The sequence below is a fragment of the Cryptomeria japonica genome, chromosome 7 (genome assembly GCF_030272615.1).
Source record: "Cryptomeria japonica chromosome 7, Sugi_1.0, whole genome shotgun sequence".
Lineage (NCBI taxonomy): Eukaryota > Viridiplantae > Streptophyta > Pinopsida > Cupressales > Cupressaceae > Cryptomeria > Cryptomeria japonica.
This window is the reverse complement of record NC_081411.1, coordinates 71,220,905-71,244,733: the sequence shown is the minus strand read 5'-3', so window position 1 is coordinate 71,244,733 and position 23,829 is coordinate 71,220,905.

Below are 23,829 nucleotides of genomic sequence, written 5' to 3'. Positions count from 1 at the left end.
GCATAAGGAGCTCTATGAGCCTCTATGATAATGAACTCCTGCAATCCCCCAAAAGAAGGTACATAGATGCACCCTCTATGGTGTAATAAACCATTGAAACTCTAAGGAATAATCCGCATATTTCCCTTCTAATGTTTCCTGAGATCGAATAGCCTGGCAAACCTCTAAATACCATCCATCTTCTAGCAACTGCTGCATGATCCAATCTCTCAAATCCGTACCCATAGATATGGTGTATACCTCGTGACATCTCCTACTCAAAGCATCTGCAACTATGTTTTCCTTCCCTTTGATGTAGTGAACATCAAAATCATACTCACACAAGAATTCCATCCATCTCCTCTGACGTGCATTAAAATTTGGCTGAGTGAATATGTACTGAAGGCTCTGATGGTCTGAGTGCAACTCAAAATGATGGCCCAAAAGGAAATGTCTCCACCTCACAAGTGCATGCACTACTGCTACAAGCTCAAGGTCATGAGTAGGATAATTAAGCTCATGAGTCTTGAGTTTCCTAGACTGAAAAGCTATAGCTCTGCCACTCTGCATAAGTACTGCTCGTAAACCCTCTAGGGAAGCATCTATGCAAGCCATGAAGTCAGCTGAAGGATCTGGTACTACAAGGATAGGTGCAGTAGTAAGTGCCTTTTTAAGTTCCTGAAAGGCCTTCTCGCACTTCTCCATCCACTCAAATTTCTTCCCTTTGCACTGAAGAGAAGTAATAGGATGAGCGACTCTAGAGAATCCCTCAACAAAATGTCGATAATAACCTACTAAGCCCATGAAGCTCCTGACCTCTGTCACACTGGTAGGTGCTGGCCAATCCATAATGGCTCTGATCTTTGATGGGTCTACTGAGATCCCATCACTGGATATAACATGTCCAAGGTACTTGACCTCTATTCTAAAGAAAGCACACTTCGACAAACTGCCATACAACTAATTATCCCTCAAACAATGCAAAACTTGTCTCAGGTGCTCCTCATGTTCCTCCTCATTCCGTGAGTATATCAATATGTCATCAAGAAATACAATCACAAAACGGTCAAGGAATGTGCAGAATACTCCATTCATGAGACTCATGAAAACTACTAGGGCATTTGTAAGATCGAATGGAACCACGGTGAACTCATAGTGGCCATATCTAGTGCGAAATGCAGTCTTGTGGATATCACTATCCACTATCCTCAACTGATGGTACCCTTACTTTAGATCAATCTTGGAAAATACTTTGGCACCCTGAAGTTGGTCAAATAAATCATTGATCCTGGGCAACAGATATCGGTTCTTGATGGTTACTTTGTTCAACTGGTGGTAATCCATGCATAATCAGAGAGATCCATCCTTCTTCTTCACGAAGATGATTGGTACACCCCAAGGGGATACACTAGGGCGAATGTGGCCCTTCTCTAGGAGTTCCTCAAGCTGCATCTTGAGCTCATTAAGCTCATTTGTGGTCATTCTATATGGTGCTCTTGAAACTAGTTTAGCTCCTGGAACAAGGTCTATATGAAAATCAGTCTCTCTACGGGGTGGCATACTGAGTAACTCTGAAGGAAATACATCTGAAAATCCCTTAAGGATAGGATGGTCATCAATAGATGCTTCCTTTTCCTCTTCTTCTTCTTCTCTTTCACTAATGGTGATGGCAAATAACTGACATCCCTTTTGCATGCTCTGCTTAAGCTACATGGCGGAGATCATACGAAGAGACATGGGTTTCTGAATTCCAGTGATCACTATGGGACAACCATGATCATCCTCACACTTGGTCCTTTTCAAGCGACAATCCATCTTGGCTCTGTGGGCATAAAGCCAATCCATGCCAAGTACGATGCCATATGATTTGAGTAGTGTAACTCTAAGGTCTACTAAGGTGGTGGTATTACCAATCTAAAGCTGACAACCCTTAACCTCTGATTCCACTGACACTCTAGCCCCTGAAGCTAATTCCACTTCCCAACTGACCTTTTGTCTAATTGCCACTAGCCTGCAATGCTCCACAACCAATGGAGATATAAAAAAGTCAGTAGCTCCTAAATCAGATAATATAGATACTCTGCTACCTCTGATCATACCTGCTACCTCAATAACCGTGGCCTGATGCTCTGCCTAGCAGTTGTCAACCACTGCGAAGACCCTATGGGACTTGCCCATATCCCCAACTGTCGGCTCTGATGCTGCCATCCTCTGATTTCCTACCATTTGACCCTGAGGACACTCTCTTGCCATGTGTCCCATGGCTCCACATGTGAAGCAAGCGCCACGTGCCTGAAACTGCACTCCTTGTAGTCTGGAGAAAGACTGTCCCCCTATCCTGCTAGAACCACTATACCCACCTCTGGAGGACTGCTGAGTCCTCGCCGGAGGTGTGTAAGGAGCCTGAGATCTCTGATCTCACCTCTGACCCTGTTACTGCCACTGCTTGGGCTTCATGCTCTACTGACTCTGCAAAGGTCTTTGCCTCTGGTTTTGCTATGACTGCTGTGGAGGAGGGGGTTTGGAGAACCCCAATGTGTGTCTGTTGTTACCTTTCCAATGGGGTTTCTGAGACCCATAAGTCTATGGTGTAGGGTTACGGTTCTGGAACCGATCCCTCAAGTCCTGGGGTCTGACCTGAATCTCCTCGGCTATCAAAGCCTTCTCCACAGCAACCCGAAGGCTCCCTGGAGCAGCCATTCTCACTGGTCCTGCTATGCCAGAGTTCAATCCTCTGATAAATCGGTTGATGAGAAGCTTCTCATTTTTAGGTAGTCTACATACGATAAGGGTTCAAAGAACTTGTTCTCATACTGGGTCACTAAAAGACCCTTCTGCTAGAGGTCATGAAACTCATCCACCCTACGTTGTCTGAAATGCTCTGATAAGTACCTCTCCCTGAACCTTTCTATGAAAATCTTCCAAGTGAGGGTTTTTATCTCTAAGCCACACTTATATTCTTCTTGTCTCCACCATGTGGAGGCTGTTCCTCGCAATAGGTGAACCACTGCACGTGCTTTTAGATTTCTCTCATAAGAGCGCAATGCAAAGCACCTATCTAGGCTTAAAAGCCATGCCTCTGCTTCTACCCCGTCGATAGATCCCCCAAAAAATGGTGGCTGAAGACGCATAACCTCTCTGATTAGATCCCCTGGATCCTGATGTGTCCTCTCAATATACACTAGTGCTATGACTGGAGGTGATGCTGGTAGGTGAATGGACTTGAGCTCATGCCCAGCTTGACTCTCTACGCGATTAGGAGGTGGACTCCTACTCTGTTCCTGTTCTACTATTCTACGGCTTCCTGAGTTCTGGTTCTCAACATTATGATCTACTGTCGGAAGCCTATCCTGAACTATGCCAATCAGGTTCTGTAGAGCTACCAAGATGTCTTGGTTTGGGTCAACTGATCATTCGGGAGGGGCTTCTAGGTTCACTTCCAGAACCAATTCCTCCCTATTGACCTCTTCGCGTGCCATGCCTTCACGCCTAGGGCCTCTACCACGTTTGCAAGTTTGTCACGTAGTTGGAGGCATCCTTATTAAGAAATAAAGTAAAATGAAATAAATAAATATTTTAGGAGAAATATTTTAGCTAATTTAAAAATAAATATAATAAAAATAAATACAATTTAATTAATTAAATATTTATAATGAAATGTAATGGAGTAAGGTTCCTAGTGTTGGTAACTTTGCTCTGATACCAAAATGTCATGCCCAAACTTTTGGGCACAAACGGAATAATTTTTTTTGAAAATACTTAACTTAGTACGACTAACCTAATTAAAATAATGCAATCTAGTTTGGTCTTAACTATGTTTTGAATGAATCAAACAATTAAATTAATTAGGCGATAAATAATCTAAGTTATAAGCGAGCTAATATTTCTCCAAGAGAGTTATTACTAACTTCCACTAATAATTTATTAAACTCTCTTAACCAATAACCTCAAACTTAATATATAATCTCTAAAATTAATTGTCCAATCATCTCCTATAGTTCTTCAATTACCTAGGGACTAACTAATTAATCCTTAACTTATTTTAACAATAAGAATAATTTATCTAACACTTGACTAGAGGGTCAAATTAATCTCATAATAACATTTATGCTATAAAATTATTTTAATAAAGGCCAAGATAATTTAACTTCTAAAGCTTCCTAATGCAAGGGTAATAATTAATATTTCTCCCTAGACTTGACTCAAAAATGAATCTAAATCTAGCTCAAAAAAAAACCAAAAGAAGACTCTACTTAATAACAATAAACCTTTGCTAATGGGAACTTAAATAAAAAAAAAATCACAAACTTATAAACCTAACATGTATATGTAGTTAATACACCAAAAGGGGTTTATATATATATATGTAGAAAAGTGAGGATAAAAATATTTATCACTTAATTTGCAAGGTCTTATGGGGATACCCTATTTAAATTTCAAATAGGGTTTTTCCCCCCCTTTTTATTTCCCCATTTCCCATTTTTTTATTTATTTATTTATTTATTTATACAAAACCCCCACACACACCTTTATTCTAAAATAAGACACTTGTTAAGAGTTTTGCCCTAACCCAAAAATTGGGTTAGGGCTTTTTTTTTGTGTGTGTGTTTCATATTATATATTTTTTTTGTGTTGAAGAGCTGTGTGTGTGTGTGTAGGATGAGAGGCAGCGGCCATGGAGTCCCCGAAGGGTGGTGACCGAAAGAGAGACGACGGCGAGTGGAAAGAAAATAGCGGTGAAATGGTGAATGGCAGTGGGCGGGGGTTTCCCCGGGCGTCACTGTGCTTACCCACAGTGCAGCCGAGCGTCGTCCACTGTGGATAAACACAGTGGCGGGTCGGGAGGCACCACCACTGTGGTTACCCACAGTGGGGGACCCGACGCCGTCCACTATGGTTACCCACAGTGGCAGCACCGAGCCATCCACTGTGAGTAATCAATGATTTGTAGCATAAAATAGATGTAGTATACCTTATTTAGTTTGTCAAAAAAAATAGACTTTAAATTTTGCCCTTATCTTCTTATTTACCAAACTCAAACTAATTATTTCCTTAGCATATTAGACCTAGTTAGAAGAAAGAAGATAACTAGTTTGTCTATTTGCTTAAAGCATTCTGTACTATTAATGCATTCTAATCAGCAATCTTAGAATATACTCTTTTTGGTAACAAAATAAAACTAAAACTAAATGCTAATTTTTTTCAAAAAAAATAAGCTACTACAATAAGATTTATTTTCTGCTTTAAATGGGAAAATAAATGATAGATTTATTTTTATTGCAGCAGCATAAATAACATAAAGGAATATGTAGTAACAACAATTTTTATTTTCAGAATACACAAAAATGCATCTACTTAAACATGAAGATTTAAATACAAGCTAATACATTTCATCTTTCTTTTTGCGAAACTAACCAAGGTAGGAAAAATATATTTCTTTATCAAATGTAAATACAAAATAAATAAGAATACAAATGGGTTTGAAAACCCAACAAATATTTCCCTTCCATAGGAATATGAATAACATAAATACACTTCTTTTCTTTTGGAAAATAAATACAACAATGGCTCTTTTTTTCTTTACAAACTACAATATTAAATACATTTGTCTTTTAAACTTTTCTACAACATAAAATACCAACAAAGCTCCTTATACTTTCTTTTCCCATCCCTAGCAACCTGCAATAAAAACACAACTTGACCATGGAGAGCTCACCTCCCAGCCTAGGCTTACTAGAAGCCACCCCTGAGCTTGGAAACCGAGCACTAGACGGGTTACAAACAAGCAAACAACACAACAAATAAGGCAACCACTCAACATGCATTTTCCCATCCCAAGCTACACTTTCACCACTTCTTGTGATGATCTTTCCACGGGTGGAAGTGGACCAAGTACCATTGGGGAGATTGCAAGCATAATACAAATCAAGCCACCTCATGGCAAAACAAAATACAACAATTTTCACCTCCACACCTTATGCCTCCCAAAGGCATAAAAGCCATATTTCCTCCCCTTATGACCCCCAAATGCATACACAAGGCTATGCAGCAAGGGTCACAAAGGACACCCTTGAGATCACTCTCCATAAGGAGAGCCTCTCACCCAAAGGCTGTCATACTCCTTCCACCCCAAGACCATCTTACTCTCCCAAGAGTAGGAGGCCTTGGACACTCCCAAAACAAGAACACATAAGCAAAGAACATGAAAATGAAAACTTACATTTTTCTCCTACAACAAATTACATACACACATCTCTTTTCATGCGAGCATCTCTTTCTTACAAAAACAACATAAACAACATAAACAAAAGAGGGTAAAACCACCCTTAATCTGCCAATAGGTATGTTAGACTTAGTTGGAGATGAGCTGCCCAATTCCACACAACTTTCCACCAACACTTCACCAAAATTCTATCCTACAACTAAATTTCAAAAATTGCATAATCTCCAACAATGGAGAGTGGGTGATTACTCACTAAGTCCCTAATCCTTGCCTAAGAAGGCCTCTCACACACTTCCCAAACCCTTGGGTGAGGTGAGAGTTCCCATTGGTTGCTCTTCCCAACTAAAGTTAACCTACGGGTCAAACCTGAGTTAACCACTCCTAAGACTCCCTACCCAAGGCAAATTTGGGACCACACTCATTTGTTTGAATTGCTTTGGTAGAAACAAAACTCCCTCCAAGAGACAAGTCAAAATCAATGACACTAATCATCACATGTGTCAAGTGACACAATAAAATACAATATTAAAATCACACATGGAATTTGTCTCTTGTAGGTTTACACAATTACATAAAATCAAATTAACACACATGCATCATTTACTTTCACAAATAAAATACATTACAAATGGGGTGTTGTCTCTCCAAATAGACAACCCCTGGCTTAACAAACGTACATTGGTCTAGGTTTCGTTCTCCATATAAATTCCATGGTCACATGGATAATTTTCCTGCACACCTCAATTAGCACATTAGTAATTCCAAATAATCACAATTATACATAATTAAATACATGGATTTCATTGCACATCAAACACTCATACATTTGGCAACAATAATTCAATATCTCATTCATTCAAATTCGATTCCACATAAGCAATTAACATAATTCTCAAAATTGAACCATTCATAAAATAAGCATCATTTTTCTATCGTCAAAATGAAGTCCTGAAATTCCAATAATGACATTCACCATTTCAAAATAATTCTATTCTAGTAACATATAAAGTTTCATAATCATCATGCATAAAATAAAGCATCAATATATGTCAATGTGATCCAAATCATGAAATCATATAGGTTCTAGATCCATAAAGCATAAAATAAAGCATCCATAATAGTCTCAATATGCAAATAACTAAAAATGTCAAACTGAGTCGAGGTAGGGCCTCACAGATGTGAACAACCCCTGTCAATCACTCTTACACCCTTTTCTTTCTCTTTCTCTGTTATCTCTCCTCTTTCTCTTTCATATCTAGATATACTACACTCATCAGGATCATACTTCTACTTACTGAATACCGATGTTGATGCTCTAAGTGCAGTCTTAGACTTTTCGTGTGATTCTCCAAATTCTCTTAGCTCAAATGTAGCAAGTTTTCCAACCAACACATCTATTGTCATTGTAGTCACACTTTGGATCACATCAATATCAACAACCTTATGTTTATAAGCAGTAGACAAAGATCTCAACACCTTAGCAACAATCTCATCTTCCTCAATATTTCCACCAACATTCCTGATACCAAGGACAAGTTCATTCACTTTAGCCATGTATGAATGTATGTTCTCATCATCTCTCATTTTCAATGTCTCATACATTACTTTCAAGCTCTACAACTTAGCAACTTTCACTTGGCTATCACCTTCATACAGGATCTCAGGATTCTCCCAGATCTCATGTACGGTCAGAAGTCCCATAAAATTTGTCATTTTAGAATCAGTCAGGACACTGAGAAATGCTTCCTTTGCTTTGATGTTATATCCTGCTTCCTTAACCTCATTAAGAGTGGATGGCCCATTCTGAGGAACAACATAAACATTCTTAGGAATCTTCTAGTAATTTTCTTGAAGACATTTCAAATACACCTCCATATGGATTTTCCATACATTATAGTTACTTCTATCAAACCTCAGACTATCCTTCTTAAAAGGAATAACTTGAGTTGTCATCCTAGATCTCCTCAAGTGATTAAGCTTCTATGAGAGGATCTAGCTCTGATACCAATTGTTAGAAGCAATCAAGAAGAAAGACAAAGAGTGGAGGGGGGGGGGTGAAGCATTCTTCACCGGATCAAAGAAAATTAAGCTTTAAAATATAAACTGATAAATTGCAACAATTAATCAAATAAGCAAACTAAGAGCACAACACACAACACCAAGATTTTGACATGGAAAACCTAGTTAAGGGAAAAACCATGGTGGTAACCTACCCACAGTAAGATGATACTCTACAATAGTATGTGGAAATATTAGAATGGGGAATGCACATGCATTCAGGAACACTACCTAGAACTCACTTCTTAAAACATATATGCCCGAAAGGCTACAACCCTCAGGGAAGTCTCACTGAAATTACCTACAATGGTAGAATCTACAAATGCCCGATGATAGTTCCAATTAAGCACAATTGTCTACTCTACAACATCAATCTCACCGCAACACTACACTGAATGATAACTTTCTTGTTCACACAATCACCTCTCTCTGATTATGTAGACACAACACTGATACCTAAATTACGTAAGCATATCACCGATAAATACAAATCATCAACCTTGATAACAAGTTCAGCTAAACCCTAACCGTCAACTCATAATTACAAAAATACATTACATGATAAAATGATCGATCATCGGACCAATATAATGATTTACATTACATAACATGGAACTAATTAAAATTTCCAAATGATCACATCCATCGAAAATAATGCCAAGATCAACTGCAACACACTACGCCACCAGAAATACTACATAACACAAAAATCATCACCGGTTCATAGAAATCACCAAAAACACACACAACGATCAATGCAGATAACCAAAATAAATAAGAAATAACTAGGAAACACCAGCAAACACATTAGAACCATCTGGAATAGTCGAACCAACACCACTTTTCAAATCTTCATCGATCAACATCTCAAAGCTCAAGAACACAACCAATCAATAACTATCACAAAGAAAGATAACTTGTAGAGAAAAAAATCATGAACCATAAAAAATGAAGATACACAAGATCATCCCAAACAAGATCTCATCACACCGAGATATACCAGAGGAAATACTGGATTCCACAAAATAGTGATCAAAAAAACCAAATTTCAATACCGGATCAAAAACTCTTTCCAAACTTACCAGAATAAATCATAGGAATATATTGAAATCAATGACAACAACATATCCTAGTAGCAACAATGATAACAACCAAATCGAACAATCTCCCCAACAATCCAATAGTTATAGTGTTGATGTTCTTTGCTTTGTGTTTTTACACTTTACTTTCTTTCGTATATTGGAAGTGGTTGAAAGATAGATTGATAAGATTATAAATTGCAGAACATTGATTCACTCCCCTCTCAGTGTTCATTGATTCCAATAGGGTGTAGAGTATTTCCTCTGAAGAAATGGTGGTTACTTGACCTTGTTTTTTGCAGGTTTAGGAGAGCTTATGGAAACAGTAAAATCCCCAGAGAGATCAAGGAGGAAAACAAAGATAGAGGCAAAGCTTGAAATGATTCCAATCACTATGAAGTACAAGTAAAAAGGCTAGATAACTCCCTTCAAATTTGAGAATAAGGTGCAGTGGATCACATATACAAAAAAATGTCATATTGAGATAGAGACAATCAAAGAAGTGTATGGAAATGATCCCAATAGTACATGGAAGAGAATTGGAAGATTCGGTTTGGTTCACAGTACTATATTTCATCAGGCTATGCAAGCACCATAACTAATCTTGTCAATAGCACAACAATATGATAAAAATACAAAACAATGCAGAGATACTAAGGACAATGTTTTTGTTGACTTGTCTCCAGACATGGTGGCCTTAACTTTCAAAATTCCATAGCTTGAGCAAGTATTAGAAACTATAGAAGAAGAGGCTATAAAATAATTTAATATCAATTTGAATGTCAACAAATACTATCTAAATAATAATTGGCTCTCAGAGCCTCAGAAGATGGAATTGAAGGTAATAGACAACATTCATAGGACTGAGTTTAAAGATGCCCCTCGTGACTTGATTATAATGCTAAATAGAGATTTTGAAAGGAAGAATCTAAGCATTATCATCTATGGATGTATTACTACATGTATACCATCCTTAAATGAGATTTTTATTTTGAATGGGCCCAAATGATCTCTGATAATATTGGTGCAAGAGCACCTAAGGGTTGAAATGCCCTTGGCCAATTTTGGGTTGTGATACCTTCCAGTGGTCGTGTAAATAGATAAGGACTGGGTCTAAGTCCATTTGTTTGGTTGTTTATGGCAGTTTTTGAAATTTTCCTTATTGCTTAAACCTACCCTGATTGGATAGACTTTCCCTGATGAGGTCACTAGAGTATGGAGTGGATTCATTAGACATCGGAGGGAGCAGTTTCACATTACCCCGAAGACTCGATGAGAAAGCATTGGGAGCGGAGCGCTTTAGAGTATTAGGGTGAGTAGTTTTAAGCTATCTCAACGACCCGACAACAAAGAATGAGCAAAATGAGGTGAATTAGTGACTATGTAGGTTGAAGGTGGATCAACGGTGTTCGCTATACTGCTATGACAAGGTGCACAAATTTTATCTCCCGTGGCCTGGCGACCAAGGTGGGGTTGAGCAAGAGAGAAGCTCAAGCAAGTTAACGAGTGAGAAAGTCCAGAATGATCAGACGATTATTGCTATACCGCTATGGTGAGGTGCACAATATTTATTCCCTATGACTTGGCGACCGTGGTGGGACCCAACAACAAAGAAGAATTCTGGGCGATTAGTGAGGCCATGCTTAGGTGGTAGGACAGGGACCCTAGAGCGAATCAAGGGGTGCCATGTGGCAGAGTGCAAAAATTTGTCATCGACCATCAAAAGGAATGCTTCAGTGTTCTCCCAACAATCTGATGACAAGGCACAAGCGGATGAGGTAGACATTGGTGACATCGGCCATCAGAAAAGCAAAATATAATGCTACCTGATGACCCAATGGAACATCACAAAGTGGAGGAAAGCATCGGCTATTGGATGAAGGGATTTCTTGCTATCCCAACAACTGATGGAAAAAGTGCGAGTGATGGAAAAGTGTGAACTTTGCAACGAGCATCAGAGGCTAAGTTTTGAGGCTATGCTGATGAACCATTATGATATTGTTTTTCCATATTGTAACCGTCTTTGTTTCACAATGGATGGATGAGCTATAAAAGACAAATTGTAAGGCGTTGGATACTACAGGAAATACAAGAGAAATACATACAAGTCTCTTTTCTAGTTTACTATCACTGAGTGTTGTATTGTCTTGTTTTTGTCAAGTTTTTCATTATAGTTCTGCAATCAAAGTTTCCTTTTTGTTGTTTGTTTCTTTGTTTTGAGTTCACAGTGTAAATATGGCTCTGTCTTGAACCTCCACCATGGGATCCACATGGCCATTGCAGTTCTTTAGGAAGAGCCAAAAATGTACAGTAAGAGTAGAGTAGCTCAGTAGGAGGAAACCATGAAATGGCAATCACCATTTCTTCTTATTGAGCCTAGGCGAGCTTGGAAGAAGTCCAGCTAGGTTTCAGTGACCATAAAGGAGTAAGTGTAGGGGTAGTCCTCCACCTCTGCAAGTCATAGTGTCAGAATACAGGAGCATGGAGAGAAAGCTTCTTTATGAGCTTGTATCGAGTGTGGTAAGCAAATACTGGTAGGGAAGAACTTAGAAGTTTTGAGGGGTAGACTTGGAACCCGGGAAGGGATAGAAGAAAACTGTCAAGAAATCTAATTGATGGCAAACTAGGTTGCCTCCCTATCATATTGATATCAGAGATAGTTTAGAGTTCGGAAGAAAGTAGTTGATGTCAGATACTAAATTAGTACGAGAAAATAGTCTTAGAATGGTGACTAATGCAGAGTTAACCAAGAAGGTAGAAGACCATGAAGAGGCTCCTCAGAGAAAGATTATTACAACTGAGAGAGAAAACTAGACGTAGTTGAAGACAAAACTGAGAAAGTGACAATCAAGGTCAATGAGGGGAAAGGCAAAGAATATGTGGAAGAGGATAGAATACCTGAACCAGACCCTGTCCTTCTTGAAGAACCTTTGCTTTAAGCAATTAAAGCCTTAGGAGAAAAATATTTAGAAGGAGTGCCACTTTTTCATGGGAAAATGGATCCTGAAGTAGTCCTGGAATGGATAGAGGGATTGGAGAATCACTTTGAGTGTGATGGAATTAGTGAGGCATAAAAGGTGAAGGTGGCCAAGTCTAGATTGAGAGGGGCAGATTTGACTTGGTGGAAGTTTATCCAAGAAGAGAGGAAAAAAGCGGGCAAGAACCCCATAGTTACTTGGAAGGGTATGTTAGCCAAGGTGAAAAAGGCATACATCCCTAAAGATTATAAAATCCAGTTGCACAAAAGGAGACAAAACCTGAGACAAAGAGACTTGGATGTTAGCAGGTACACTAAGGAATTTCAGAAGTTGTGTCTAAGATCCAAGGTGGTAGAGGATGAGAGGATCAAGGTAGCTAGATACTTGAATGGATTGAGATGGAATATTCAAGAAAAGTTGAGTTTGTTATGTCCTAACATTGTGCATAAGTGCTTCCAATTGGCACTGAAGGTGGAGGAAAAGAGTAAAAAGAAGCAAGAACAAAGCAATAGAGGAAGAGGCAGAGGAAAAGATGGTAGAGGCCAAAGAGGCAGTTTTGGTGGAAGAGGAGCAGATCAAAGGTCCCAAGGAAAGTCCAAACTTATTGAGAAAAGTGAGGATTCACATAGCAAGAGCAACTATAGAGGAAGGGGATCATCTAGCAACCCAGAAAGAGGTAGATCTAGTGGACTGGGAAGAGGGTCCTACTTCTCCACCATGAAGTGTTACAATTACCAAAAGTTGGGTCACCCATCCTATAGATGTCCAAAGAAATCCTCTTCTTCTCAAGTAAGTGAAAGAAGAGTGACATATGCACAAGAAGATGCAGAAAGTAGCAAGACACAAGATGTGAGCTTAGCTCCTGAAGATAGAGAAAATTTAATGATGAGAAGAGCCTTGATTAAGGAGCCAATCAAAGAAGAACCAAATCAAAGAAGAGTTTTGTTTAGAATCAAATACAAGGTCCTTGGTAGGGTTTGTAGAGTGGTGATAGACTCAAGGTGTACTAACAACATTATGTCAGAGGAAGCAGTAAGTAAATTGAAGTTGAAAAGAATTCCACATAGTAATCCATATAGGGTCACTTGGCTTAACAAGGAGCAGCATGTGGTAGTGAATGAACAAACATCGGTTGAGTTCAACATAGGTAGTTATAAGGATAAAGTCTTGTGTGACATCCTCCCTATGGATGCTTGCCATCTACTTCTTGGTAGACCATGGCAGTTTGGCAGAAAGGCCATTCACAATGGAGAAGAGAACTCTTATTCTTTTCAAAAGGATGGAGTTACATACCATATTCAGTCCCTAAGTGATGAAGGAGAGAGCAGCAAAACTAAAGGCCCAAATGCATTATTGGTGAGTGAAAAAGAGTTCACTAACACTCTCAAGGAAGGGGAAGGAGTGGGATTTTCTCTTATAGTGAAACCAAAGGAAGCAAAGCAAGAAAAAAAGGTTAAAATACCTCATGAAGTGCAACAGATACTAGACAAATTCAAAGCAATCATAAGTGATGGAGCACCAACAACCCTACCTTCCATTAGAGCCATAAGCCATCAGATTGATTTCATCCTAGAAACATCATTACCCAACAAAGAAGCCTATAAGATGACTCCCAAACAGAACAAGGAAGTGGCTAGACAAGTCCAAGAAGTGTTGGACCAAGGGTTGATAAAGAAGAGCATAAGTCCTTGTGTCGTACCTACAGTGTTGGCACCCAAGAAAGGAGGAACATGGAGGCTATGCACAAATGCAAGAGCCATAAATAGAATCACTATCAGGTACATATTTTCTATCCCAGGAATTAAAGATTTGATGGATATCTTGGGAAGTGCAAAGTACTTCACTCAGATTGATCTCAAGAGTGGATACCATCAGATTAGGATAAAGGAAGGTGATGAATGGAAAACAACCTTCAAAACCAATGAAGGACTTCATGAGTGGCATGTTATGCCATTCGGTCTTAGTAATGCTCCCAATATGATCATGAGACTCATGAATGAAGTGTTGAAAGATTTTATTGGTAAATTTGTTGTTGTATACCTAGATGATATCTTGATTTTCAGTAGAATTAAAGAGGAACATCTAGAGCATCTTAGTATTGTATTGTAAAAATTGTATGATGAGTCGCTAATAATAAACTTGGAGAAGTGTGAGTTTATGAGTTAGGAACTTGTCTATCTTGGATTTGTTGTTTCAGGAGGAGATTTGAAGATGGACACATCAAAGGTGGAAGCCATCACAAATTGGCCAACACCAAAGACAACAAGTGAAGTAAGAAGTTTTCATGGTTTGGCATAGTTCTACAAGAAATTTATCAGAGGGTTTAGTGAGATTTGTGCACCCATGCTGGATACCATCAAAGGAGGAGTTAAGAATAAGTTTCAATGGACCAATGCAGCTAACAAAGGGTTTGAACTTTTGAAACAAAAGGTAGATACACAACCAATACTCATTCTTCTTAGCTTTGACAAGTTGTTCACAATTGAATGTGATGCAAGTAATGTAGCAGTTGGTGTTGTTTTGAGTCAAGAGAATAGACCTATAGATTTCTTTAGTGAGAAGCTCAATGATGCCAAGAAGAAGTGTTCATCCTATGATCTCAAGCTGTAAGCTCTTGTCCAAGCTCTTCGGAAGTGGAGGAACTACTTGTTACCTAAGGAGTTTGTTGTTTACATAGATAATCAAGCTTTAAGTTTTCTGAACTCACAAGATAAGTTGAGTCATAGGCACGTTAAATGGGTTGAGTATTTGTAGTCATATACTTTTTCTACTAACCATAATAAAGGATAGTGTAATAAAGTAGCAGATGCTCTAAGTAGAAGACTACTAAAAATGCAAGAAGTGCAGATTCAGCGTATTGGAGTTGATTACTTCAAGGATTTGTACCCCAATGATGAAGAATTTATAGCCATTTACAAGGTTTGTCAAGAGTTTGAGAATCACTTTCATAGTGAATATGTTGACTTTACTTTGTAGAATGGTTTGTTGTTTAAAGGTGGACAACTATTTGTTCCCAAAGGATCGATGAGGGAAAATCTGATCCAAGAAAAGCACAATGGATGTTTGAGTGGTCATTTTGGCCTTAATAAGACATTGGAACTTGTTCAAAGGTTCTACTATTGGCCCAGAATGCAGAGGGATATCAGAAGGTATGTTGAGTAGTGTATGGTTTGTCAGAAAGCTAAAGGTACATCTACTAATGTTGGTCTTTATCAGCCATTACCTATTCCTAAAAGGCCATGGGAATATGTAAGTATGGAATTTGTGTTGGCTTACCCAAAAAAAATCTTGGATGTGATAGCATTTTTGTTGTTGTTGACAAATTCAGTAAGATGGCATATTTTGTCCCTTGCAAAACTACTCATGATGCTAGTCACATTGCACACTTGTTTTTCAAAGAGCTTATAAGAATCCATGGTTTGCCAGTTAGTATTGTTTTAGATAGAGATGTCAAATTCCTTGGACATTTTTGGAAAACCCTTTGGAAAAGACTGGGAACTAATTTGTCTTTTGGTTCAACCTATCATCCCCAAATAGATGGTTAAATAGAGGTATCAATAGGACACTTGGAAACCTTTTAAGGTGCTTGACAAAAGAATATGAACTGAGTTGGGATCAGGTTCTTCACTAGGTAGAATTTGTGTACAATGATAGTGTTAACAGGTCTACTGGGAAGAGTCCTTTTGAGATAGTGTATGGTATGCACCCACAAGGTGTTATGGAATTATGAGATCTTGGTAATCTATCACACATAAGTGGTCAAGCTGATGATGTTGCTCAATCTATGAAGGAGGTTCATGACCAAGTCAGGCAAGCTCTTCAAGATTCTTCACAAAAAGCTAAAGCCAAAGTTAATGCCACACAAAGAGATGTAAAATTTTTAGTTGGAGATTTGGTGATGGTACATTTGAAAAAGGCTCAACTTCAGAAAGGGATTCCCAACAAGCTACAAGTGAGGAGAATAGGCCCATGTAAATTTTTAGCCAATTATGGCTCTAATGCCTATAAGATTGATTTGCCATCTAATATTGCTTTGTCTCCCATTTTCAATGTCGCAGATTTGGTTGTCTACAAGGGACAACTTGCTGACCTACCATTACTTTCTCCTTCCATGCCTTAGGCTGAGAAAGTGTTAGATTCCCACATTCTCAAGAAGACTAGACAACAAGTCTACAAGGAACATTTGGTCAAATGGATGCATAAACTTGATTCAGAAGCGACCTTGGTCCCTGAATTAGACTTTGTTAAGTTGGGAATTGATCTTTCCTTGTTGCTGAGCGTAGTCACTTGACTTCTTTTTGGGGGGGGGAGTATGGTGTAGGAGCACCTAAGGGTTGAAATGCCCTTGGCTAATTTTGGCTCGTGAGACCTTCTAGTGGTCATGTAAATACATAAGGACTAGCTCTAAGTCCATTTGTTTGGTTGTTTATGACTTTTTTTGAAATTTTCCTTATTGGCAAAACCTACCCCAATCGAAAAGACTTTCCTCGATGAGGTTGCTAGAGTATGGAGTGGAGTCATCGGATATCAGAGGGAGCAGTTTCACGTTACCCCGATGGCCCGATGAGCAAGCATTGGGAGCGGAGCACTTCATAGTATCAAGGCGAGTAGTTTTAAGTTATCCCAATGACCCGACGACAAAGCTCGAGCAAAATGAGGTGAGTTAACAACCATGCAGGTTGAAGGTGGATCAACAATGGTTGCTATACCGCTATGACAAGGTGCATGAGGTTCATCTCCCGTGACTTGGCGACCAAGGTGGGGTTTAGCAAGAGAGAAGCTCAAGCAAGTTAACGAGTGAATAAGTTCGGAATGATCGGATGATTGTCGCTATACCGCTATGGAGAGGTGCATGAAGTTTATTCCCTATGACTTGGCGACCAAGGTGGGACCCAGCGAGAAAGAAGAATTCTGAGCGGTTAGTGAGGTCGTGCTTAGGTGGCAGGATAGGGACCCCAAAGCCAATTAGGGGGTGCCATGTAGCGGAGCACAGAAAGTTGTCATCGACCATCGAAAGGAATGCTTTAGTGTTATCTCGATGATCTGATGACAAGGCACAAGTGGAGGAGGTAGACATTGGTGACATTGACCATCGAAAAAGCGAAATATAATGCTACCCGATGACCTGATGGAATATCACAAAGCAGAGGAAAGCATCGGTTATAAGCCAAAGGGATTTCTTGCTATCCCGACGCCCAATGAAAAAAGTGCGAACTTTACAATGGGCATCGGAAGCCAGGTTTTGAGGCTACATCGATGAACCGTTATGAAACTATTTTTCTAGTTTGTAACTGTCTATGTTTCACGACGGATGGATGTGCTATAAAAGACAAATTGTAAGGCATTGGATTTTTGGTTGGATACTACAAGAAACACAAGAGAAATATATACAAGTCTACTTTCTGATTTGCTATCGTTGAGTGTTGTACTATCTTATTTTTGTTAAGTTTTTCATTATAGTTTTGTAATTAAAGTTTCCTTTTTGTTGTTCATTTTTTTGTTTTGAGTTCACAGTGTAAATATGGCTCTATCTTGAACCTCCACCGTGGGATCCAAACGCCCATTGGAGTTCTTCAAGAAGAGCTGAAAATGTACAGTAAGAGTAGAGTAGTAGTAGGAGGAAACTAGGAAATGACAATCACCATTTCTTCTTACAGAGCCTAGGCGAGCTTGGAAGAAGTTCGGATAGGTTTCAGTGACCATAAAGGAGTAAGTGCAGGGGTAGTCCTACACCTATGAAACTCATAGTGTCAGAATCTAGGAGCATGGAGAACAAGCTTCTTTATGAGCTTGTATCGAGTGTGGTAAGCAAATACTGGTAGGGAAGCACTTATAAGTTTATAGGGGTAGACTTGGAACCCAGGAAGGGATAGAAGCAAACTGTCAGGAAATCTAATTGATGGCAAACTAGGTTGCCTCCCTATCAAATATTCACAACCAAATTTTCAATGTTTTGGATACGAAAAATTTCTCCATGACTTCATATGTGGTGTAGCTAGTGGCAAGAAGTGGAGTATACCAAAGATTAAATACTCAAGGAAAATTAAGAGAGGGTCTTGATGACAAGAGTGTATGGAAATTATACATTGAATTATATTTCAATACAACAAATGATCATTTCATAACAATAAATGCTTCTTTCATCTATGCAATCATATGCAGGCTCACATGGGATGTTAGATATAGACTCTCCAAAGAAGCAATGGCCTTGGTAGAAACATGGGAAACCTAGTTCATTCAGAACCCAAGGTCTACATACATCAACTTGAGTGGATATGTAGGAAATCCTTTCCTTCTTTCCTATTATTGTACCAATAGAATAGTGGTTCTAGAACTTTCTAGGAAAATTATGCAAGTACAAGCCTTGATAACACATAAACATAAGGCAAGAGTGGGTTTCCCATTTACCCTAGAGTATTACAAATGCCAAAATTTGCATATGGCCAAGACAACAATTCATGAGTTGTAGGCATTGAACATTAAATAATTTTATTTTTCTCAAAAGTTCTTTGATCCATTTGGAAATCTAAAAGATTTGATGCCAAACACAAACCAAGGACACAAGCCCGCGTTAGAAGATTTTTGGGCAAAGATGCAGGATAGTTTTGAAGTAAGGAAGAATAATTTCTATAGACTTACCACCTTCCAAATGAGATAATTTTATCTAGAGGAAGATATCCCAAAGGACTTCTAAGATTATGGGGTATTTTTAAACCCGCTCTATGGTTGGGATTGAAAGTCCAGGGAAATATATATAAGAGGAAAGGCAAAGGGACCTAGGCAACATGGAATCCCCAATCTAAGACCACATAAGAATATGTTATAAAGAAGAGAGGAGATTATAGAAACCTTACTCCCACTGATGAGGAAAGACCAATTTCACTAGTCGAGAAGGAAGAATTGCAACAAAAATTGGATAAGAAAAATATAGAGTCTAAGTTATTAAAGGGAGGATCTAAGAAAGGGGTCACCATTGTCTTGCTTTCCACTCCTCAGGGACATGATCAAGGACAAGATCAAGGACATGAGGTAGTACCTTCTCAGTCTCAAGTTCCTACAAGCACACAACCACCACCTATTTTAGAAGAAGTAGAAATTCATAACATTGACTCAGATGAGACAAAGGCTGATGAGGAAGTTATTTTAGTGTTAACTAGTAAAAAGAAAGGAGTCCCAAACCAAGAGAAAATTCCTCTAAGTTATAATCTAGGAAAATCTATTTTGTCCCAAGCACTGATAATTTCACAAGATAAAAAGCCTCCTTATCCTTCAATAGCCACACTAGAGAAAGATCAAACCTTTGATACCACTCATCAACAAGAGAAAGAAATGGGCATAGATGATCAAGACAACTGCTTCATCCTTACACCCCAAGACCAAGAAGAACTCCTAAAGAAAGCCAAAGAAAAAGAAAAATAAGAGAAAGAGAAAAGAAAAAAGGAAATTATTGAGAATGAAGAATAAAAGCAAGAAGAGCCTACAAAGGAGCAATAGCAAGAAAAGGCTAATTAGCCATGACATTCTTTGCAAAATGATGAACTCGAAGAACAAATACAATTAGAACTTCATGAGGAGCAAGAATAGGAGAAAGGTTCCCATATTTATCTAAAGATTTCTCAAGTTACCTCCCAAGGTGACTAGCAAGATTCAAATGTACCTCAATGGTTAAAATTAAATTTTGAAAGGAAAAGGAAAATTGTTTTGCCCAAGGTGACCCTCCAAGATGTTATGGTGGAAAATTCAAGAAAGAGAAAGAAAGAAAAAACTTTACATCATCTAGCAAGGAGTAAATCAAGTAAAATTGTGGTGAGCATAGAAACTCCAGCACCAAAACAGAAGGTTGGAGAACATAGTATAGAAAATTACCAAGTCTTCTAGGTAAATTTAGGAAAACAAACCAAATGGGGAGCCACACTAGATGGAACCATTGCTACCATCAAGTCCAGAATTGAAAAGGAACACAAGTCCAAGCAGAAGGCCAAAGTTCAATTGGAATAGTATAGATAGGTACTTGTGGACTTAATATTTCCTCTTAACTTAAGGTCTATAGATGCACAAGCCTCTTCCTCAACACTCCCTCAATAGGAGATCAAATATTTATATACTATGAAGGATAAGGCAGCAATTATGGACACATAGGCTAGTGATGAACATGAGTAGGTAAATCTCTTTTCTACAAGAAACCATGAAGATATATGAAGATGTTTCTTTCTTTGAGAAGGCCATGATCTCTCTTTCAAGTCAGTGGGATGCTCAATCCCAAATGTATGAAAAGAAAATTCAGATATTGAAGAAGATCAAAGACCTCAGAGAAGATATGATCAAAAAAGAAGATTTTCTTGGAGGTCAAGATCTTACTATTCTTCAGGGTTGCACCTACAAGTTAGAGTTTAAGAAGGATATAACTGAGCAATACATGGCTAAGATGTTGAAAGGACACCCTTTTTTCCTAGATGTATTAAAGGGATATGAAGAAAATTTAGAAAGATACTAGGAGAGTGTGTACTCACACGAACAAGAGATGGTTTAATTGTCCAAAAATTAATTCTCAAAGAGTACTACCATTATATCGTAGAGTTCTCTCTAGAAGTTAGGTTTGATACATTGTTAATGGAGAGATACATGTATTCTGTCTTGCAATCTTACCAAGTGACTGATGTGGTGGATGACTTAGTTGATAAAATGGAATAGTTGAGGGAGACAATCAAAGACTCCAAGTTTCACATTGAGTATGTCCTAGATCTTCCCTAATGTTCAATTAATTATTATTTGAAAAACTACATGAGCTTTGAGAAAAAGACCAAAAAGTGAAAATGCAAAAAGAAAGAGATATATACTTAGTTAAATTTGAGTTATGGAAGAGAAATTGTACTGCATGGATACAAATTGGAGTGCTTAAAGAGTAAACTATGATTTTGAACAATATGTCTAAGAAACAGTTTTCCTTGGCATGCATGCTTCTACAATGCCCTTGGTAGAGAAACCTGTATAGAAGAAAGAGTGCATCTACTTACTCCAGTTGATGATGGCAAATTTTTGGGTAGTTAACTTGGGCCCGATAATAGTAACCTACATGTTAACTATGTGCAAAGTGAAAAATTGAACCCTAGTGATTCCCCACCTAGGAGAGAGAAAGGAAATCACTAGGATGATTTTTACTTGGGAGATACTTTACATTCAAAAGAGGAGTTGAATTCACTAGATCCAAACCCTAGAGAAAATAAGGATTTGAATACTAAGTGAATTGCAAGGGTGCAATGCAATTTACCCTCTTTTGTAAGTAGAAAGTTGACTTGTTGACTATGCAGAAAAGAGAGATAAAATGGGTGAAATGAGGAGCTACCAGTTTGGGATTGCACTGTAACTTCGGATCTAGATGTGTCAAAAAGGCCCATCAACACAATCACTATCTAGAAACTAATATTCACTTGAACTCTCTTGAGCTACATGGCATCTAATAAATAATGTGCCTAAACTATTCTAAAAAAAAATTGCATTTTTCTTTCTTGTATCTTCTTGCTTTTTACGTCATTCATTTCCAAAGATCATATTTTTTGCAATAATAGAATTGAACTTTAGATTTCTCATACCTTTGTGATGGTTGATTATTATTGTGTACTATATAATTGAACTTTGTTTTCCCATTTCTCTTGAATTTGGACTACTTGGGCCTTCTGTTTGAGAATTGGTTCTTCTGCTTCCTCTTCCTTTGAATCTTGGGTTTCCTCTTCCTCTGCCTCTGTTAAATGTCATATGTGTCTTGAATCCATTCTCAAATGAAGTATTGTTATTTATATTCAACCTGTATCCATGAAGTAATAAAGATCCAAACAATTCACCTATAGACTATTTTGATAGGTCATTAGTCTCTTCAATGGTTAACACAACACCATTGAACTTTCTTGGCAAACTTTTGAGAATATTTTCTTCAATTCTCTAATCCGATAAACTCATCACCATTTAGTCTAATTTGATTGACATTCATGACATGAGCTGAAAATTGATCTACTAAATCTGAATCTTTCTTTTGAAGATTTTCAAAGTCTCTTCTAAGTGTTAGGAATCCCATAGATACCGAGAGGGGGGGTGAATCAGTATCTAACTGGTAATTAGAATTGCTCAATTTAAAACATGCAAAACATATTATAACAATGTACCGATATGCAAAAAATAATGTAATGAACATAATTAAAAGCATCCACATGAAAAGCACACCATAACACAAGGATTTAACAAGGAAATCCGGTGTGGAAAAAACCTCGGTGGGATTTGTGACCCACAATATTCACTTACTAGCCAATAAGAGAATATTACTTACAAGAGGGGCCTGCACATGTAGGAAGGCCAACTGCCTAGAGCTCACTGCTTAATGGGAAGTCTCACTGACTTACAATATGGATTATACAAATCCAATAATGTGTACTGCTTTACAATAGCATCTATAATGCCTGATCCAGTATCGGTTGCTGCTCTGCTTTTTACATAAACCCTTTAACCTATATTTCGCATAATAGGTCTGCCTTAATATTTTTCCTTTTCGCTTACATCACTTTCTTCCATTCCAAAATGTCTACAATGATCTCTCTTATATATAAGAGTCATTTTACAACATGCCAAGTCAGCTTACAAAGTTTTTACAGTAATAAACAAAATATAATATAACAAAATCTTGTCGGCATTTGTGCCGGTGCCGGTGTCCTGAGTGCCGGTGTAGAATCTGATTGTTGATGCCGATGAACTATCATGCCGGTGTAAAGCCTATACTTGCAACTTAGCAATTTTAACCTTAGATGTACCTCGATATGTAGTTTCTAATATCTCCCAAACATTTTTGGTTGAAGATGCATTTTTAATTCTTTCAAAAATTGACCCTACCATACCTGTTTGTATAAACTACAAATCTTTTCCATATATTTCTCTATTTTTCAGAATTTCTCTTCTGATTATCATTTAATGCAGACTCATCTGATTCTGAAAAATACTTTTTCAACTACATCTAACAACCCTTGAGACTGAAATAATGTCATCATTATTTCATTTACTCAATCACCAGCTTCTTTCCATCATATGGCAGTGATCTCAGACTGAGCCATGATGGCAAAAATTCACAACAAAGCGTATTTGGGCGATGGCTACCTTTTGACTTTTAACAACAATTCACCCAACGGCTGCAACCTTCTGCTATTTCCCTCAATTTTCTTAACTGCTTCCTTAACTAATGATACTTGTGGCACAAATCACCTGTGAGTATCTTTTTTACTTAACTTGAGTTGGTGGGTATTCAACCCTCTGCAAATATTTCCAGTACTCACTTTTTAGTGAAGTCTTTCTTTCCACGCAGTTGTCAATCTCCTTTGTAAACAGCTCTGTAACCATCTCTGATTGGTGACAAAGAGTTTTAATCCTAACAGTCAACATAAAGAATTGAGTCCTTATTTATGTGGCTTCTTTCAATAAAAAATAAAAGAATTGTTTTTCATATTTTAAATTCTTTCTTTGTCTTTTGGGGATG